The 19,622-nt window shown below is 39.2% G+C and overlaps 1 pseudogene; it reads left to right on the forward strand.

Moving 5' to 3' along the window:
- Positions 1 to 381: 381 nt before the first annotated feature.
- On the forward strand, positions 382 to 19,246 carry LOC123455763 (annotated as a pseudogene).
- Positions 19,247 to 19,622: the final 376 nt, after the last annotated feature.

A 19,622-nucleotide genomic window follows, 5' to 3' on the forward strand; every position in this document is an offset into this window, starting at 1 on the left:
TCTTTATTTTTCTCTCCCACTCAGCACAAGAAGATTTTTTTTCTTTTTTTTTGGAGGGGGTAGGATGCGGGGGTCTGGGTGAGATTCCATCCCATCTCTCCTGTGAGTAGCTTCAAGGGACTCTGAAGAAAAAATGTCACAGAAGAATATGAACCTGGTTCTACCTATACCCTCAGGACAACCCGTTCTACCACTTCATCAAACAACGGTTTATTGGGAAGTGTGGCTGTGATCTCAGCCGGTCCCGGCAGAGGCTGCAGGAGGGTCGGGATGTCCTCAACTCCATAGCCAATGGCTTCCTGGACATGCATGAGACCCAATCTCAGAACAACCACCAAAAATATTAGCGGATGTCGCCACAGACTCACGCAGCATTCGGAAATGCCTGCTTCTGGTAAACCAGAGCTGAGAACAGCTTCTCCATGCTGGTGTGCCCGCTCACTTCAGGTACCTTGACTGTCTGATGACTTCAGTTACTTACGTGTCCAGAACAAGCCACTGGTTCCCTTTATTTATTATCACTACATCTACTTCTTTATTTGAAACATTATAGTGACACTTCCAGTTCCCGACTAAACTAAAAATTCCAGTTTTGTGTGGAAGTAAAACCAAGAAAGTTATTTTCAATGTAGATATTTACTTTTTCTGGTGATTTTGATTTCATTTTTCTAAAATTAGTTATGCCACTGACAAACATCAATGGATTAATATTTAGTACTCTTGTTTAAAATACTATGATTAATTTTTAAACTATTTTCTCTGTTGTAAAAGTTAAATTCCCTTTTCCAAAAGTTTGGCTTTGCACTTTTGGATTACAATTAATAATTTCTGATTTGGCAATTAGTATTGTCCATCTACATTTAAGCAATTGGGGTTGTAGAGATGAAGACTGGAGGAGCAATGATTAAAGGAATACCTAAATTAAAGGGGGAAAAAAAGACTCTTGGAAATGATAACTGTCCTTTTCAATTTGTATTCTGCTTGAAATTTTCTCAGTATGGACCCAAATGTTCTCATTTTATTCAATAGTCAATATATCAATGCAGAAATTATACATATATACTAAAATTTTACAAATATGGATACACTTGCATAGAGAGAAAAGAGTGAGAAAGATGATATTCTGTCTCATAAAGCCCATACAAATCACTTACATCTTTCCTTTCTCCACTATTCATGAAAATAAATTTTCATCTTAAACATAATATTTTGGGCTGGAGAGATGGCCTAGCAGTTAAGGCATTTGCCTGTGAAACTAAGGATGAGTTTTGATTCCCAGGACCCACTTAAGCCAGATGTACGAAGGGCACATGCATCTGGAGTTTGTTTGTAGTGGCTAAAGGCCCTGGCATGCCCATTCTCTCTCTCTCTCTCTCTCTCTCTCTCCCTTTCTCTCTCTCCTCTCTCTTTCTCTCTGTCTCTCTCTCTCTCCCCTTGCAAATAAATAAATAAAATAAAATAAGAAAGAAATATAAATTACCATGAAGGAATTTGTTAGTTTTTCTAGGAAAATAAAAATATCAAATTCTTTTTATCACATATTTAGGATGTTTGTAGTATCCATTTATATACCTAGCAACTTCTTTGTGTAGGACTGACTGATCTGAACATTGATTTATAAAGAACCCAACTTTCCCTGTTCCCTGGCTGTGTTATCACTCTGCACCAACAGATCCTCTGAATTCAACAACTGCAATTTGTGTATGACAACGGCCACCTCCTCCTCTCGGAATATTGCTGACACTACTGTTCTGATGCAATACTATCCTCAACAGATCCTTCTCCTCCTCCTCCTTGTTCTCATCAACAATATTTTAGACAAAAATCATTTGACCAATCTTCCCACATAATAGGCTGTCATTTACCTTTTTACTAACGTCTTTCATATCTTCAGGACTTCAGAGTGATAGGGATTCAGATTTCATATATAACAAATACATTTGATTTATGGAACTGCTTTCTGTGACAATATTCCTAGTTGAGTTAGGCCCATCCAAATACTAAGTCGAGACCAATCATTGATTTGCACATGTGATCAATCATGTACACAGTGAGAGAGAGGGAGAAAGAGAGAGAGAGAGAATAGAAGAAGAATGCATACAAGACATTTTTGTGCATGTACCAGAGATGTTTTTATAATAAATGTAGTTGGTATTTAAACTACAAACCATCTCCCTGAAGATTAACACCAAGCGGCCTTGTCAGACTTTTGTGGCCTTGCTAAGTCATTTCCTCTTCTCTGGCCCACCCATTCCTTCAGAGGCGGAGCAACCACATCTACAGCAACATCAGCCTCCCTCTTAACTCCTGTAGGATGAAATGCCCCTCCCTTTGTCTAGTTCTCTCCTTTCAGTCTTTAACTATAAACTACACCAACTTATTTATCCATATAGAAATAATTCCTTCTTGGGCTGGAGAGATCGCTTAGATGGCTAAGTGTTTTCCTGCAAAGCCTAAGGACTCAGGTTCAATTCCCTAGTACCCACATAAGCCAGATGCGCAATGGGGCACATGCATCCAGAGTTGGTTTGCAGTGCCTGGAAGCCCTGGCAAGCCCATTCTCATTCTCTTTCTCTTTTTTTTCTCTTTCTTCTCAAAAATAAATAAAGTGGCCTGGGGAGATGGCTGAGTGGATAAACGCTTGCCTGTGAAGCCTAAGGACCCCAGTTCAAGGCTCAACTCCCCAGGACCCACATTAGCCAGATGCACAAGGGGGCACACACATCTGGATCTTTTTTGCAGTGGCTGGAAGTCCTGGTGTGCCCATTCTCTCTCTGTCACTTTCTCTCTCTGTTGTTCTCAAATAAATAAAAACAAACAAGAAAAAAAAATAAATAAATAAAGTACAATATATAAAAATAATTCATTCTTAAAATCAATTTATAAAAAGCATAAGAGATATGAGCATTTAAATACATAGAGATTTATGCTTTATTAAGTATGCTGCTCAGATGAATTACATCTAAAAGTATCAAATACATTTTCCATACTATTTTAAAAAGCTATTATTTTAACTAATTTTAATGACATTTTCCTTGAACAGAAAAACACAAACATTAATTGGAAAATTTGTTAGAACCGCTTGTCATTAGATTCCTAAATTACTTGTTTCATCTTATCACAATTTGGTGCTTACAACATATCCTATCAACTTTTAAATCTCAAGTAATTGGAATAATCAACATATTGTTATTCTGCATAACTAACAACATGCACTAAAACTAATTGAAGGTTATATTAAAATTAAATTGAAAACTACCAAAGATTACAAGTGGAATAATAGTGTAGGTATTGGTGGAAGAGGCAGAGTTAAAATTTCCTTCTTGATAAGAATCAACTAATAAAGTTGTTTTCACCTATGAAAGTGTTACTGATGTAATTCAAAACATTTGCCCAAAACAACAAGAAGATTTTACTTCAAGTTGAATCATGGATTGGACAAGGTGCATACATTGAAAGACAATGGGAATCTGTGAAAAATTACCTATGCCTTCCTCCACCACTACACAGAGACAAAAATCAGTTTTAAGTGAAAACAAGACCAAGGGACCATGACTGATGAGTAATAAGGCTGAAGAAAATGAGACAGCTAGAGAACACTACAATGTCAGTAAATTTACTCTGCACCTTGACACATAAGCTGGACAGTTTAATTTTACCTGGACTTTTTCTGCTATCTTCAAAGAGGCTAAATGTACCTCAATGAATACCATCACTTTTATCTGAGAAACTTTAAATTGAAGGCTTTCCTAAATTAGGGGAATTACCTGGATTCATGCATTCAAGATGCTTAATCCTAAAAACAACCAAATATAAATTTAAAATCATGACTCAAGCAAGCTACCAAGACAAAGGTTATGGCAGAAATGAACAAACAAAATAAATGTATTTTACGGTTATTGTTATAGTATATAATAAGACGTAAATAGTATAATTAAATTATATCAAATAGTTAAATAGCCAAGACTTGGTCTAAGAAAACAACCTTGGAAACTATAGAAAATGCAAATAAGGGCAGATGATGGAACACCGAGGGGAAGTGCTCTCCTAGCATGGGTGGAGCCCTGGTTTAATCCCTAGCACTTCAACAATAAATCACTTAACCATTATGCAGTAACTACTGAAACATGTATGAAACAGAACTTCAATAATGAAAAATTGTGGAGTAAGCTTCATATGGCTGATGCGTGAATGTCATCAAAGATATTTATTAGACAGAACCAGGAGGATTACAAGTTTGTGGCAAACCTGGACAACAGAGCAAGACACAAAATTTAAATAAAATTTAAAAGAGAAAGTATATAGATAAAGCACAATAATGGGTCTTTTGCTGAGAATGTAAGGTTCCCCGTACTCGAATACCAGAACCATAATCAATCAATCAATCAATAAAAAGCATCAATGTTTTAAAAAATGGCAACGCATACTTTAAAAAGTAAGAAGGAAACAGAGTCAATAAAGCATATTTCTTTAAAGTGTGCAAGTCAGGGGATATATGGAAAGTGAATGCTGTAGTCAAATTTAAGATTATGAAAACCAAACAGAGGTTTTAGAGTGAATTGGAGAAAATGATAGCATAGGAAAGCCAGGAAAGTGCTCCAAGATCCTCACATGTTGCATGGAAATAACTCTCAACTCAAAATCCAAGTCCAGTGAAACTTCCAAGGAAGGCAAAACACAGTGAGCTCAGATAATGGGACTACTTACTGCCAACAGATCTCACCCAAGAGCTTATGAAGGAATTGCCTTTCAAATGATTAAAATCATAACAGCCAACAAATGTGGTTACCAAAGGATGGTTCCAACATGTTAGACAAAATAGCAAGACATGAAGACAACCGAAGACAAGTATATATACATTTTTGGAGTCAATGGAGATTTTGAATGAGTGTAGGCATGATGAGAAACTATTATAAGAATTCAAGTATCATATTTGCTCACAGAAATAGAATATATTCCTTCCAAACATGTAATATAATATCTTTACTGGCCGTGCTGGACCACATCTGTAATTCTGGCACTTATAGCACTGAGGCATAAGAAGAACTGAGAGTTTGAGGCCAGCCTGGATTATGTAGTGAGACATCATTTCAATCAATCAGTCATTCAACTAACCAATAAAAAGAAGACAACTTCCTTTAATGTAATAAATGAGAGAAATCTTATAAGAGTGATGTGAGGAGAGGAATAAAAATCAATGAAAAGAGCAAAAATAAAATAGTTTAAAGAATCTGACAGTATAGATTCATTTTTTAAAGTCAGCACATGACTGCGCTGAGCTTTAAAAAGATTCACATAATCCAGGCATGGTGGCACACAGCTTTAATCCCAACACTCCTAAGGCAGAGGTAGGAGAATCACTGAGTTTTGAGGCCAGCATCAGACTACATAGTGAATACCAGGTCAGCCTGGGCTAGAATGAGACCCTGCCTCAAAAAATAAATAAATAAATAAATAAACTATGCCTCACACTTCAGCCAAGCTACAGCTGAATCCACAAGGAATGGGGAGATGAGCAAGAGAGCTGCTTCCATGCTGAACCTGATAATCAACACCAGGTGAAGGAGACTGACCCCGAGGATACTTAACACCTACCTAAGCAGAGATCCAGAGGCTCCTAAGAGCTCATTACTGAAGTATTTTTAAGACTCACCCACCATGGCTCAGGCAATTTTGCCAAAGAGGTGGTGGAAAGATTATAAGAGCCACTGGTTGAGATATCATGCCCAGAGGCATTGCTTTCCCCAAAATACCTGTCTGCTGCTCCCACAATGCATCAACCACAACCCCATAGGGAATACCTGCAACCCCATTGAGGAGCATCCCCAACAGAATGGGGGCAGGGTACCAATAGATGATGTATCCATACAAAACATCTTGTTAATAAAAATAGTAATAAACATAAAAAGAAAGGGTAAGAATTCAAATAAGTCTAATTAAATTATAAAAAATAAAAATGATAATATTTTAAAAAGCAAAATAAATAAACAATAAAACAAATAAATAATAAAATGAAATAAATAAATATATATATATAAATATTCACATAAAACATAAGGGGTAAATATGTTGATTGAAGGGGACAGTAAAAATGCAGGTGATATTAATAAGTATTTACTATAGATACATTAATTTTAGGAAGTGAACTTCATAAAATATACATTAGAAATGACAGATGATTATGAAATACACATAACTCAACAATGCAATAATGGTTATTGCTTATGCAATAAATATTGAAACTTAGAAAACTTAACAGTAAATATAAAATCTATATGGAACAATTTTTAAACATTTTTTTTATGATTTAAGCAAACATAATTATAAACGTATAGCTGCTTTAAACAATAAATTAAATTAGGAATATTTAGTAGAGATAGCAGAACTAAATATCAAAAGTAATTCTGGCTAGGGGGATGCCTCATTGGTACAGTAGTTGCCTAACAGATGTACGGCTTTATGTTCAATTCCAAACAGCCCCAAATGATATAAAATTATAGCAAGGGGGCTGGAGAGATTGCTTAGCGGTTAAGTGCTTGCCTGTGAAGCCTAAGGACCCCGGTTCGAGGCTCGCCTCCCCAGGTCCCACGTTAGCCAGATGCACAAGGGGGCGCACGCGTCTGGAGTTCGTTTGCAGAGGCTGGAAGCCCTGGCGGGCCCATTCTCTCTCTCTCCCTCTATCTGTCTTTCTCTCTGTGTCTGTCTCTCTCAAATAAATAAATAAATAAAAATTTAAAAAATTATAAAAAAATTATAGCAAGGATTTCATACTCATACATAGATAGAACATTTAAAATTGATCATATATTAAACCATACAGCATGCTTCAGGGCACTTCACAGCATTAGGACCAGTTCTTTCACACATTTTAACAAACTGTTTCATCTTTTTATTTGTGAGTAGAGAAAGAGGTAGATAGAAAGATAACGGATGCTGCACGGCCTCCAGCCACTGCAAATAAACTCCAGATGCATGCTCCGCCTTGTGCATCCGGCTTACGTAGGTACTGGGGAGTCAAACCTGGGTCCTTATGCTTTGCCAGAAAGCTCCTGAACCACAGAGCCACTTTTCCAGCGCCATGCATGTTTGTGTCTACGTGTCTGGGCTTACAGTGAAATTCAGGGAAATGCTCTGAACAGCTGAGCTCTCTCTACAGCCATCTCCCCAGCACTGCTGCAGGAAAATCCAAAAAGACACTACAGGGACATGAAATACTACAATATAAATTTCTAAATATTGTCAGTCTTTTGGGTCTGTTTCCTTTAAGGTGACTTAATTTTTACTTATAATTAGGACTTTCCACATTTCCTGCAGTTAAGTCCTTTGCCAATTGAAAATATCACAAGTCTCTTTTCCCATTGCATAGATTTTATATATATATATGTTGAAATTTGTGACTTTTAATTTTAATATGTGCTAACTTGAATCTTATTGTTGGTGCTTTAAATGTACCACATAAATAATATTTTCCAGTCAAAATTGTATACATTTCCTGATATTTTTCCTTATAGGCTATTTATCTATTTAAATCTATGATTGATTTCTAATAATCATGACCATTAAAACTTTCATATGGCTATCTCATCCTCCTCAGTACTGTATATTGACAAACTCAGCATTTATATATTGTTTCCTTGACTAATGTCACCTTGTCACGAGTCATGTGGGCTATCTGTGTTGGTCTGATTGAGCCTCATTTTTGCTCCATTCGTGTACCTGTCCTTCCTTGCAAAGCATAATAATGTATTCGCTCATATACACTTATGATCTTAACATTGCATCTGTGAACCCTACAGCTTCCCTTCAGCTTCTTAAACTGTTCTCTTGCTTCCTTCCCTTTTCTTCCTATGAGAATCTTTTCTAAATTACATAAATAGAGGCTGTTCAGCCAGAGATGTGCATGACATTGAAAGTGCAGGTGGGTTTGGGCATAATTAGCATGTTTACCATGCTGCTTTGCTCCCTATGAATGTGTCCCCTTTCCCCGCCTTTCCACACACTCTTACTTAATCTATGTAATCGCGGCACTTTATTAGGTTTAAGAAAGTTATCACATTTAGGCTGCACAGATGTCTTAGCGGTCAAGGCACTTGCCTGCAAAGTCTAAGGACCCAGGTTCAATTCCTCAGTACCCAGGTAAGCCAGATATACAGGATGGAGCATGAATCTGCAGTATTTTTTTTTTTTTTCCCAGTGGCTGGAGGCCCTGGGACTCTCTCTCTCAGAAAGAGAGAGAAAACGAGAAAGAGAGAGGGAGAGAGGGAGGGAGAGAAGAACAAAGGAAGGGAGGAAGGGAGAGGAAGAAAGAAAGGTTAAGTAACACATTTGCAAATGTTTACAATTTGTTTTATATTGTGTTCATCTTTTGCTTCATGTCTGAGCCAGCTTTGTTGTCACTTGCAAAACTCTGTAAAAATTAGTATACAAAGCAAATTATCTTTTCATCCTTTCCCTACTTAGCTTCTGTCTAGTCTGTGAACAGTTAACTTTAGGTGTCAGCTTTACTGATGTAAGGTACCAAGAAGAGTTAAGGTACAATGCATTATTTATGAATACATCTGTGCATGCAGAACCACTAGAGTGAGGGTGACTCTCCCTCACCAAAGGGAAAAGAATCACTCCCTCAGTCCTCTGAGCGCTGGGGTTACAGAGAAGGATGACTCCTCTTTCGTCTGGAACTGGAGTGTGCATCTTTGCCCTGGGACAACAGAAATCTTGGCTCTGTCCCAGGCATAATTTGACTCTCACCTCTGCATTCTCAGAGTTGACCCTCAGACATAAAGGAGCATCTTCCATCATTCTCACCTTCAGGTCTTTGGTCAAGCTTCCATGGTGCTCTTGCCAGCAGATGGTCTGTCACGGGTCTTCTTGCCCTCTGTAAAAATGTGAGCCAGGGCTGGAGAGATGGCTTAGCAGTTAAGTGCTTATGAAGCCTAAGGACCCCAGTTCGAGGCTCGATTCCCCAGGAGCCACGTTAACCAGATGCACAAGGGGACACACGCGCCTGGAGTTTGCAGTAGCTGGAAGCCCTGGCGTGCCCATTCTCTCTCTCTCTCTCTTTCTATCTCCATCTGCCTCTTTCTCTCTCTGTCTGTTGCTCTCAAATAAATAAATAAAAATAGTTAAAGAAAAAGTGAGCCAATCCTCATAACACATCCCTCCATGAGTGACTGGACAGGAGCCCTGTGAGTTCTATTGCTCCAGAGAAGATTGCTTGCTGCTTTTAATGACAAAGCTTTGTTTTACTTACTCATGTGCTGCCTGTAAAATCTCAGTCACTTTAGAATTCTTTACACATTCTTATACATCTACAGGTAGGAATGTCAAAGTTTTCATGTTCGTGAACCTTAAAGAAAAAAAAAAAGTTTATGCTGCAGTATAAAAACAAAATCAGGCCAGGCGTGGTGGTGCACACCTTTAATCCCTGCACACAGGAGGCAGAGGTAGGAGGATTGCTGTGAGTTTGAGGCCACCCTAAGACTACATAGTGAATTCCAGGTCAGCCTGGGCTGAGTAAGACCCTACCTTGAAAAACAAAACAAAACAACAACAACAACAACAAAAATTAGAGTATCTACTTTCTGAACACTACAAATGAGTAAAAGTTAAATGGATTTCCTTTTCCTACTTTGCCATCTTATTCTCCTTCCACAATCAACAGCCAATTTCATTCTGTGCCTATGTTAATGGCTCATTCTATTCACTTACCAAACTATTTAAAATAATGTTTAGATATTTTAATAAAATAATAATTTCAAAAGCATTACTGGCCACAAACAAAAACAATTTCTATTTCAATGCCCATTGAAAAGTATTACCCCAAAACTTTTCATCTCTGTAGAAGTAAATACACATGCTTTAAAAATTCTTAAACCTTAGTATATTTCATTTCTAAGTGTTTGATGTTTCGTAGCTGAGTCTTAGATATAAATTGAGCTCTCAAAGTAGACAAGCAAGAGAGAAAACCAAACAAGGATGAAAAATAATTCCAAGGAGGAATAAAATGGAAATCCTAATTATGGATGAAACATTGAAACTTTTAATACAACTTAGCTTAAGAACTTGTGTGGAGCAGAGCATGAAGGTGAAAACATGAGTCAAGCTGGGGAGACAGGAACCATGTAACCTAAGCTAAATAACGTATCTCCCTGTATTTTTTTGTGTATGGTGTACATGTATGTCAATATGTGTGCATGCATGTGTGTTTGGGCGAGCATGTGGTGCAATTGCATGTGGAGGCCGGAGGTTGACTTTCACGTGTCTTCCTCTATTGCTGTGATTCTTTCAGTCGCAGTCTCTCACTGAACCTAACATTCACTGATTTGGCCAGAGTAGCTGGCTGGGATTACACGTATGAGTCAACACAGCCAGTTTTTTATATGAGTTTAGGAATCTGAACCCAGGCCACCAGGCATGTGTAGAAAGCACTTTCCTGACTGATCTACCTCCCCAAACCCAATTTGACTCTCCTTTTTAGTTGTATTATTCTAAATGTTTTTATTGAAAATTTCCATAACAGTTTGCCTCTCTTTAAATCAGTAAATAGGAACAAGAAAATAGTCTGAATAGTCACAATATAATTGTCTAGAAAAGAAACATTAGAAATAACATATACACAGGCACTCAGAGGCAGATGCAGAGTGGAGGGCTGATTCAGCAGTTCAGGAGAGATCAGATAGAAGCATCCATAAAGAATCCATAGTGTTGGGCTGGAGAGATGGCTTAGTGGTTAAGCGTTTGCCTGTGAAGCCTAAGGACCCTTGCTCAAGGCTCGATTCCCCAAGACCCATGGTAGCCAGATGCACAAGGGGGTGCACGCATCTGGAGTTTGTTTGCAGTGACTGGAGGCCCTGGCGTACCCATTCTCTCTCTCTGTTGCTCCCAAATAAATAAATTAAAAAATGAACAACAACAACAGAAGATTCACAGTGTTGCTAGGCATGGTGGTGCACGTCTTTAATTCCGGCACTCAGGAGGCAGAGATAGGAGGATCACCGTGAGTTCGAGGCCACTCTGAGACTACACAGAGGATTCCAGGTCAGCCTGAGCTGAAGTGAGACCCTACCTTGAAAAAAAAAAAAGAATCACAGTGCACATGAAGAGGAATGATATCTAAAGAACAATCTATTAATTAGTACTAAAACATGTGGTTTCTAATTAAACCTAGAATTATGAGCTTAGAAAATAGGCAGATGATAAAAACCAGAAATAACTAATATCAAGCTTAAGGATGGGGTGGAGGACCTGGGACACTATCTGCTGGACACAGAGATTGTGACATTATGAGCTCATACCAGCTATTGCTGACTCCACAAGTCCTCCACAAAATTGACCTCATCAACCTCTTGACATGGTTGGTGGAGGCCAAAGGGGGGAAAAGAAGTTATCAAAACAGCAAGGTCTAGTTGGAAAAAAGCTCAGTGAAGGAGAGCGAGTGAGGACAAAACGACATATTAGGAAGGGATGATGATCTAGTTGACTTATGTTCATGTATGAAAACCGTAAATAAAAATTTGAAAAAAAAATAGACAATGTTTAAAGAGCAATTTTTTCTCTTTAAATGTAGTCATTACCAGTTATTACCTGACATATTTTATAAACACTATCATGATTTTGCTTTGAGGATATTTTTAGTTTGTCTTGAAAGTCTATCATTTTGTTGTCACTTCGGCTAGCTCACTAGTTTCTAAGAGCTTCTTATGATATTTTGTTCCGTCTGTACTATTCTATCATGCATTTAAGTCAGGATCCACTATTTTCTTATCCTTCTGAGAAAATTCAATGAGGTTATCTGTGAACTTTCCTTCTGCACACTTCATTCTGCATTTCTTCTGGGACTCTTGGTTACTCATGGCTTCACTATTTTATTTAATTTTTTTTTCTTATTCAAACTGAATCTTTTCCTTAAAATTATGTTTATTCCCAGATCTGTCATCATTCTTTAGAATTGTAGACTCAAATATGATTTAATTTCCTTGTTCATAGAATTTTTGATGAGTCACTGGCCTCATTATAAGTGTATGAAATGAAGAAAAAAAAGAAAAAAGAAAATGTATGAAATAAACACTTCTTTTTTAAGGGTCTACATCTCTACTTAGAATAATTTCTCTGATTCGGTTTACTCAATTTTTCTAAAAAATTATTATCCAAAATCATACCTGACAGCATGTTTCCTGGACATAAGAATTCTCAGAGAAAGTTGGGAGGGGTTTGTCTGGCATAAGTCATCATACGTAGACTTTGGCCAGTCATCACTTTAGACAGTTCAATGTTCACTTTTGTTATGAGGACACAAAAAATAAACTCACTTGTTTCTTATAGCTGTCTCAATAGCAAAGAACTTCTATTTGGAATTGACTGCTTTTTAAAATAAATCACTGATCCTTCTTCCTCCATTTTCCTTTCATTTTTGCTAAGATTTTTTTTTTCTGTTTAAATTATTGATATCAGGCTGGAGAGATTGCTTAGTGGTTAAGGTGCTTGCCTGTGAAGCCTAAGGATCCAGGTTCAATTCTCCAGGCCCTACATAAGTCAGATGAACAATGTTGTACATGTATGTGGAGCTCATTTGCCATGGCTGGAAGCCCTGGTGTGTCTATTTTCTCTCTCTCTCTTTAATAAATAATGTTTTTAATTTAAAGCCCAAAATTATTGATATTAAAATCTTTGTTAATCTATATATCTCCTACTAATTATCTACCATTTAATGCAATTCAGGGAGGAATATGTAGATATTTATAGATAATACAAGCTCACTTATTCAGGAGATGACATTTAATATTGAGTCATTTATTTTCCAGTTAATATCCCAAATAAACCTTTAAAAATTGAGACTGAAAGTATCTTCTCTACCTATCCTGGAGGGCTATTGCCACTTGTAAGTGTACAAATAAAGAGATATTTGCTAGACTTTCAATTTAGCATGACCATGATTTAATTAGAAAGACACCCTTCACTTTTTAATAGATGTGAGTTAAGCTGCATTCTCAATTTGTGAATAAAAGTATAACTTATTTGAGAATGAAATGTTTATTGGTTGTCACAGAATATGTGTGGTCTATGTGGTACCCAAAGAAAGTTTTCCACTGGGGATATATTACCAGACTACCCTCAGAGTTTATGCAATAAATTCCCCAAAGCATTGCACATTGCAAGGATGAAAACAAAAATATCTACGACTTTATTACTTGCTGGCATTATCCAGTTCTATCATAATTCAAGCTTGAACTTCAAAAAATAAAATTAGTCTTCACATTTTGAAAAAGACAAACCCTAATTTTGCAAAAATAATATACATGAATATACACCCTAGGAAAGAAAAAAAAAATCTTTCCCTTTACCTATTATAAATTCTCCCTGAGATAGTATGCAAATGGGATTAGACAAAGATAAATCAAGAACAGAAAAATAGAAGATTATTAATTTGTACCTTGCACAGATAACAGACAAGAATATTCAAAGATGAACTACTCATATGGAGTGTAAAATTTATTCTTATATAATATTGAGGGTTAAAAGAAAAACAATTTTAGAATTTGAGGCTAATAAGGCAAGATTCAGGATAGTAAACAGCAGGTTGGGAATTGTTGCATAATGTTAAGCTGTTTTGGGCAGATTTATGTCAATGCCTTCTGTAAGCAAGTAATATGTTAAGAGTTGCTAAGTACCCTCAAATTCTTGTTACACAGAAGGGGGGCGGTTCTCTGCAAATATAAATTTCCTCTGGAAGATATAAATTTGCTATACAAAAGGAAAGCTTGTATCTCAGGGCATATTTTTGCTATTGGGGAGTGTAGATTGTGTAGTATGTACCACTTTGTGCAACTAGATTTATGTGTTTATGAAGAATCTAGTCCAGGCTGTCAGGTTTTGCAAGCAATCATCTTTAACCACTGAGTCATCTTTCTACCTGTCTATCTTGGTTTTTACAGGCAAGGTCTCTCATTGTTCTATTTCTAGTCCCTCGGCACTTGGCTTAGGGCATGAACCACTCAGGTTAACATTGGTGCTTGGATCTGAACTCAGATCCTATGCTTTCAAGGTTAGCACTTTAACCAATGAGCCATTTCCCCTGTCCATGCATCCTGTTTTTAAGGTTCTACCCATGTAACTTATTTTTTAATGGCCTTTTGCAATAAATAGTTGATATGCCAAAATGACAGACTCTAAGAGGCATATTCTCACTCTTCCTAAAACACATATCCTTTAGTGTCTATGCATATGTATGCTGTTATATCCATTAGTTAACTGAGAGTAACTATCCATGTGCCAACCCATGAATATTACTTAGGACAAAAAAGGAAGGAAGCTATCAATATTTAACAGAGTTAGTGTTACATACATTTGATAGGCTTCACATATACAACCCCAAATATAACATGATTTGCTGAATCTTGAGAAATACAAGGAAGCATGAAAATCCTTCAGACTTTTCCCTGCCTTTTTCTTCTCTAACTGGCCAAAACCTTACCAAAAAGGAATGCCCAAATCAGGGGCTGTGCTTGAAGAAGGATGGGCTTTCTCCTCAAAGCTGGGTCTGCGGGTGGGCATCATGGCAGGAACTTTGTAGGGAAGGAAAGGAGATGTTAGACAGAAAGGTCATGTGCTAGGAGAGGACTCTGTCTTCCAGTGTACATAAAATCCTTAGGAATGTTTGAAGACACAGGATCACATACAACCAGAATTAAAGTCAAGTTTTCCCACTATCTAAAGGTTTGTAGAATAGACATGAATTTGTGGGAAGGAATCAGGGCTTGTCCTCGAAGGAGAAGGACAGGCTGTCTCCTCAAAGCTGGGCCCGCGGGGGTGTTGCGTGACAGAAACTTTGAGGGGAAGTGAAGGAGAAGCAGGAAGGAAAGGTTATATGCTAAGAGGATTCCATCATCCAGGTGATGACAGCGCGATTCCTGTGCTGTTTTCTCTGGAACATCACAGGAAGTGAAATTCTGTAAAGAAGTGCCTCTACTGAAGATGGGGCAGATTGACTGAAACTGCATGATTGTGGAGTGACAGAGCACTGGACAAAATTATGTTGGAAAATTATTGGCCTCCTTGAAGAGTTGTTTACTGCCAACATCTTTGCCTGACAACACACCTTTGTAACTATATGAAGCATCTTTGAATGTATGATTAGACTTAGAAGACCTCTAGTTTTTGCCAAGTATCTCAGAACGTTAAAGAAACACACAAGAAATCTTCAGATAAAAATTGTTTAATTGAAGAAGGGTTCATCTTTTACTTCAAGGTTATAGGGCATCGTGGGAAGAAAGGCATCATGGAGGGAGTTACTGGTAACATTCAGCTCAAGAGTGAGGAAGCAGAGCTGAGTGATGGTTGCTGCATGCTCACCTAGCTTTCTCCTTTTTATACAGTCCAGGAATCCAGCATGTGGGATGGCAATGTCCACCATGTCAAGTTGACAACCAGAGATTTACCAGCACCTGTGATTTCTATGTTAATTTATATTTTGTTATGGGACCTCATCCATTGTAGCAGTTAGCCTCATGTTCCTGGGATGGACTTCCAATCCAGGCACAATTATGGGAGGAAGGGATTTATCAAAGCTTGCGTATCAAGGGAAGAAGAAGTTGCTCCCCTTCCACAGATCCAAGCAGAGAGAAAAGCCATCTCCAACAGCACCATCAGCAGCACACCCCAGGAAATCCAAACCAGCAGAACGCTGGCACACTGCAAATCTTTGGCCGGAATTCAAATCCACCCCAGAATACACTTTAGGGTTAAAAACACTAGGATCTACCCACAGAGGTACTTCCACCAGCCAGGTGGCTGGAGGTCTAAATTACAAACTTTAATAAAACTCCCGAATCTATTGGGGAACATCAGTTCCAACCATCACATTCCATCCCCGGACCCCAAAAGATTCTTAGCCATCTCACATCATAAATTATCTTCAGGGCTTCCGGTTAAGTTGGCGGTGTAGGAACCATGCCAAAGCAGCCTAGAGGAGAAAAAGACAAGAAATAAAAACAAAAAACTAAAAACAGCAAAACACACTCTTCTACTAAGTAGTGAGGTGTATGTATAAGAATTACCAATGTCAGCTGAGAACTAGGAGAGATCCCGAGCCCACAGAGGCAGGCAGAAGCGGTTCCAGCAGCAGTTGCAGCAGGTCTGTGGGGCCACAGCTGCAAGACTTGGCTTGAGCTGAAGGAAAGGCTAGGTGAGGGGATTTTACACTCACACCTGAGCTCCTCGAAAAATCAAGAAATGTGAAGGTAGGACCACAGTGAACAATGGAGGAGCAGATCACAAGGTAGAGGATCATGTGGACCAGCAGAAGAAGTAGAGCCATCATCCACAGCCTCCCCTCCCCCACCTCCAGCACAAGCACCCAGCAAGTACCAGAGACCAGGGGAAGGGAGCTCACAGCACCCAGCGCCAGGTGACCAGAGCAGTAATCCAGTGACCCAGCCAGCCTACCTGAACATACAGTACATCAAAGAGGGACCCAAGCAGGAAAGCAGCACAACTGAGCCCCAAATCATCCCAAAATGTAACTGGGATTACACCAGATCAGTACCTGCCAAATAAGCCTGATATATAGGCCTAAACCTGAAGTGCTAATTGCACCTTCCATATCAGGATAAATTATATGTTAAATCTGATAGATAGTCTGATTTGCAATTCTTAAATAAGCTATATTTTGGGCTTGTTATTTGTTGTTTCTTGATTTATAATGGCTTTTGTTTCCTCTTCTGTTGTTCACTTGGTCACAAGCTGACTTGGGACCCTCAACAGACCAGAAATCTTAACTAATTAATTAAGGGTGTGGAGCAACATACACCCTAAGGGACAGAGACCTTGTTAGAGGATCTGGTTGTCATAATCCCTACTCTTCCATAAATACTCTGGGTTGTTTGTCATTGAATGTGTATATTGTTTGGTTAAATTTTAGAATCTTCCTGTATTTTGTTCCACTCAGCCTACTTGGATACTCTCATAGCAGGCAAACCTAACATCTAGGGGACAGTGAAAAGTATATGTAATGTTTAATTTCAAATGATTTGACTGGATTGAGCCACTTAGGAAATGAATAAAGCACTCTGGGCATGGCAGCAGGGATTAACTAAGAAGTCAGTCAGTCTCTCCCTTTCTTTCTCTCCCCACCCCGTCTGTCTTTCTCCCTGCCTTCTTCTCTCCCTATTTCTCTGTCTCCTTCTCTGTCTTTCTCTGCCTCTCTTTTTCCTGGACATCATAACATGATCTGCTCATCTCATGACTGTGGGAGTGACCTGACCTTAGGGGGGAACTGATCAACTGGAAAAAAAAAAATCACTTATGTGACTTGAAGGTAGGTGCTTTAAGATCCATCACACTGGCCTTACCGCAAAGGACAATGGCTGAGGATTGAGCTGAATTATGCAGTTGATGACTTATTCAGTCATACTCAGACATTGAAGTCTCAGTGGAGTCCTCAGAAGAAGTGTGTATATGCTTCATTGGTTGGCAATAATCTCCACATCATCATAGATCTGTGGGTCCAGAAGGGAGAGCATGTCTGGGAATCATGAACCACTCATGCTGTGGCCCTCCCCAGACCTGGCCTTCTGTGCCTCTTCCTTTGACTGGCATTGATTTATATGCTTCACTCTAGCACAACTAGTTATGTTTTCTTATATTTGTGTGATTCCAACAAATCATCAAATCTGAAGGCATAGAAAGAACTTCCACGTTTTCAACGAATATGTGGCTGATTTCTGAACTAAGGAAAGGCATGTAGAAGACTATATCCTTAACCTGTGAAATTCGACCTTGTAGCTCGTTTTGGAAGTCACTGCAGACAGAGGTCCAGTATGTATTTGAGACATCACAAACTATCTCCTAAGTTCTCCTTTTTGTCAAGATACAAAGTGTTGCAGTCCAGTTTGTATTGCTGGTAGAAATCACCCAACCAAGAGCAGCTTCTGGGAAAAAGAGGTTTATTTTGGCTTACAGGCTCGAGGGGAAGCTCCACAATGGCAGGGGAAAACGATTGCATGAGCAGAGGGTGGACATCACCCCCTGGCCAACGTAAGGTGGACCACAGCAACAGGAGGGTGTGCCAAACATTGGCATGGGGAAACAGGTTATAAAGCCCACAAGCCTGCCCCCAACAATACACTCCCTCCAGGAGGTGTTAATTCCCAAATATCCATCAGCTGGGGAGCTACCATTCACAACACCTAAGTTTATGGGGGACATCTGAATCAAACCACCACACTAAAGATTCTTCTAGATTTCTATTTTCACTGGTAGATACATCACATTTCTTAATCTGATTTACTAATAACTAAAAATCTTTATTCTAAACAAGTGTTAAGATTGAAGGTCAGGATTTCTGCCTCTTGAAATGGTGTGTAGATGTTTAGCCTCAATGCAACTTGATATTTTTCAAACGCTAATATTTTCCACATTTTCTCCAGCCAAGCAAGGTATGGAAAGAAAAGAAGCCCAAGGGGAAGAAGGTGGCCCTTGCTGTCATAAAGAATCAGGAAGCCAGGATGGAGGGATGGCTTAGCGGTTAAGGCTTCGCCTGCAAAGCCAAAAGACCCAGGTTCGATTCCCCAGGATCCACATTAGCCAGCTACACAAAAGGCTACAAGCGTCTGGAGTTCGATTGCAGTGAAACCAAAAAGATGTTGAATGGACTGTTTGAGAAAAAGCCCAAGAATTTTGGCACAGCACATGCCGCCTAAAAGGGATGTCACTGGCTTTGTAAAATGGCCCTTTACCTATGGCTGCAGCGGCAAAGAGTTCTTCTGTACAAGCGCCCTGCTCTGGACCACCAAGACCACCCCAGATGCTCAGGCTGGTGCCCTAGTGCAGGCTGGAGACGAAGCAGGAGAAGCAGCAGAAGCTGTCTGTCGACCGCGCTGAGGAAAAATCTGCTGGCAAAGGGGGATGTCTCTACTAAGTGTTCACCTGCCCTTCGAAGAGGTGGTCAACACTATCACGACTTCGGCGGAGAACCGAAGGCTCAGCTGGGGGCGATTGCACGTGCCGTGGCTCCCACGGAGCTAGGAGCGTTCCCGCCTGCCCTATATGGCAAGGTGGAGAGTCCCACACTGCCCACAGGAAGACTTGTACCACCCTTGCCTTCACACAGGTCAACTCGGAAGGCAAAGGAGCCCTGGCTGAACTGGTAGAAGCTATCAGGACCAGTTACAACAACGACAGATATGATGAGATTGGTCGTCGGGGAGGAGGCGACATCCTGGCTCCAAAAATCTGTGGCTCACATTGCTGAGCTGAAAAAGGCAAAAGGCCAAAGAACTTGCCACAGAAACTGGGCTGAGTGTATATTGCTGAGCCCTCTGTACATACGAATAATAAGCACTGCCCTTCGTCCTGAAAAAGAAAGAAACAAGGAAGAGAGAGAGGAAGAGAGGGAGGGAGAGAGGAAGAAAAGAAGGAAGGAAGGGAGGGAGGGAGTGAGGGAAGGAGGGAAGAAGGAAGGATGGATGGATAAGGGCTGGGGAAATAGCTCATGAATAAAGAACTTGCCACACAAGCCTGAATGCCAGAAAGCAAGCGACCTCCCTCATTGGTTACTACTATCTGCTAATACTGTAAACCTGTCAATAATTTTTAAGCAAGGCAGTTTCAAAACTAAATGCCATTCA

Source organism: Jaculus jaculus, chromosome 18, assembly GCF_020740685.1.
Source record: "Jaculus jaculus isolate mJacJac1 chromosome 18, mJacJac1.mat.Y.cur, whole genome shotgun sequence".
In the NCBI taxonomy this organism is placed as follows: Eukaryota; Metazoa; Chordata; class Mammalia; order Rodentia; family Dipodidae; genus Jaculus; species Jaculus jaculus.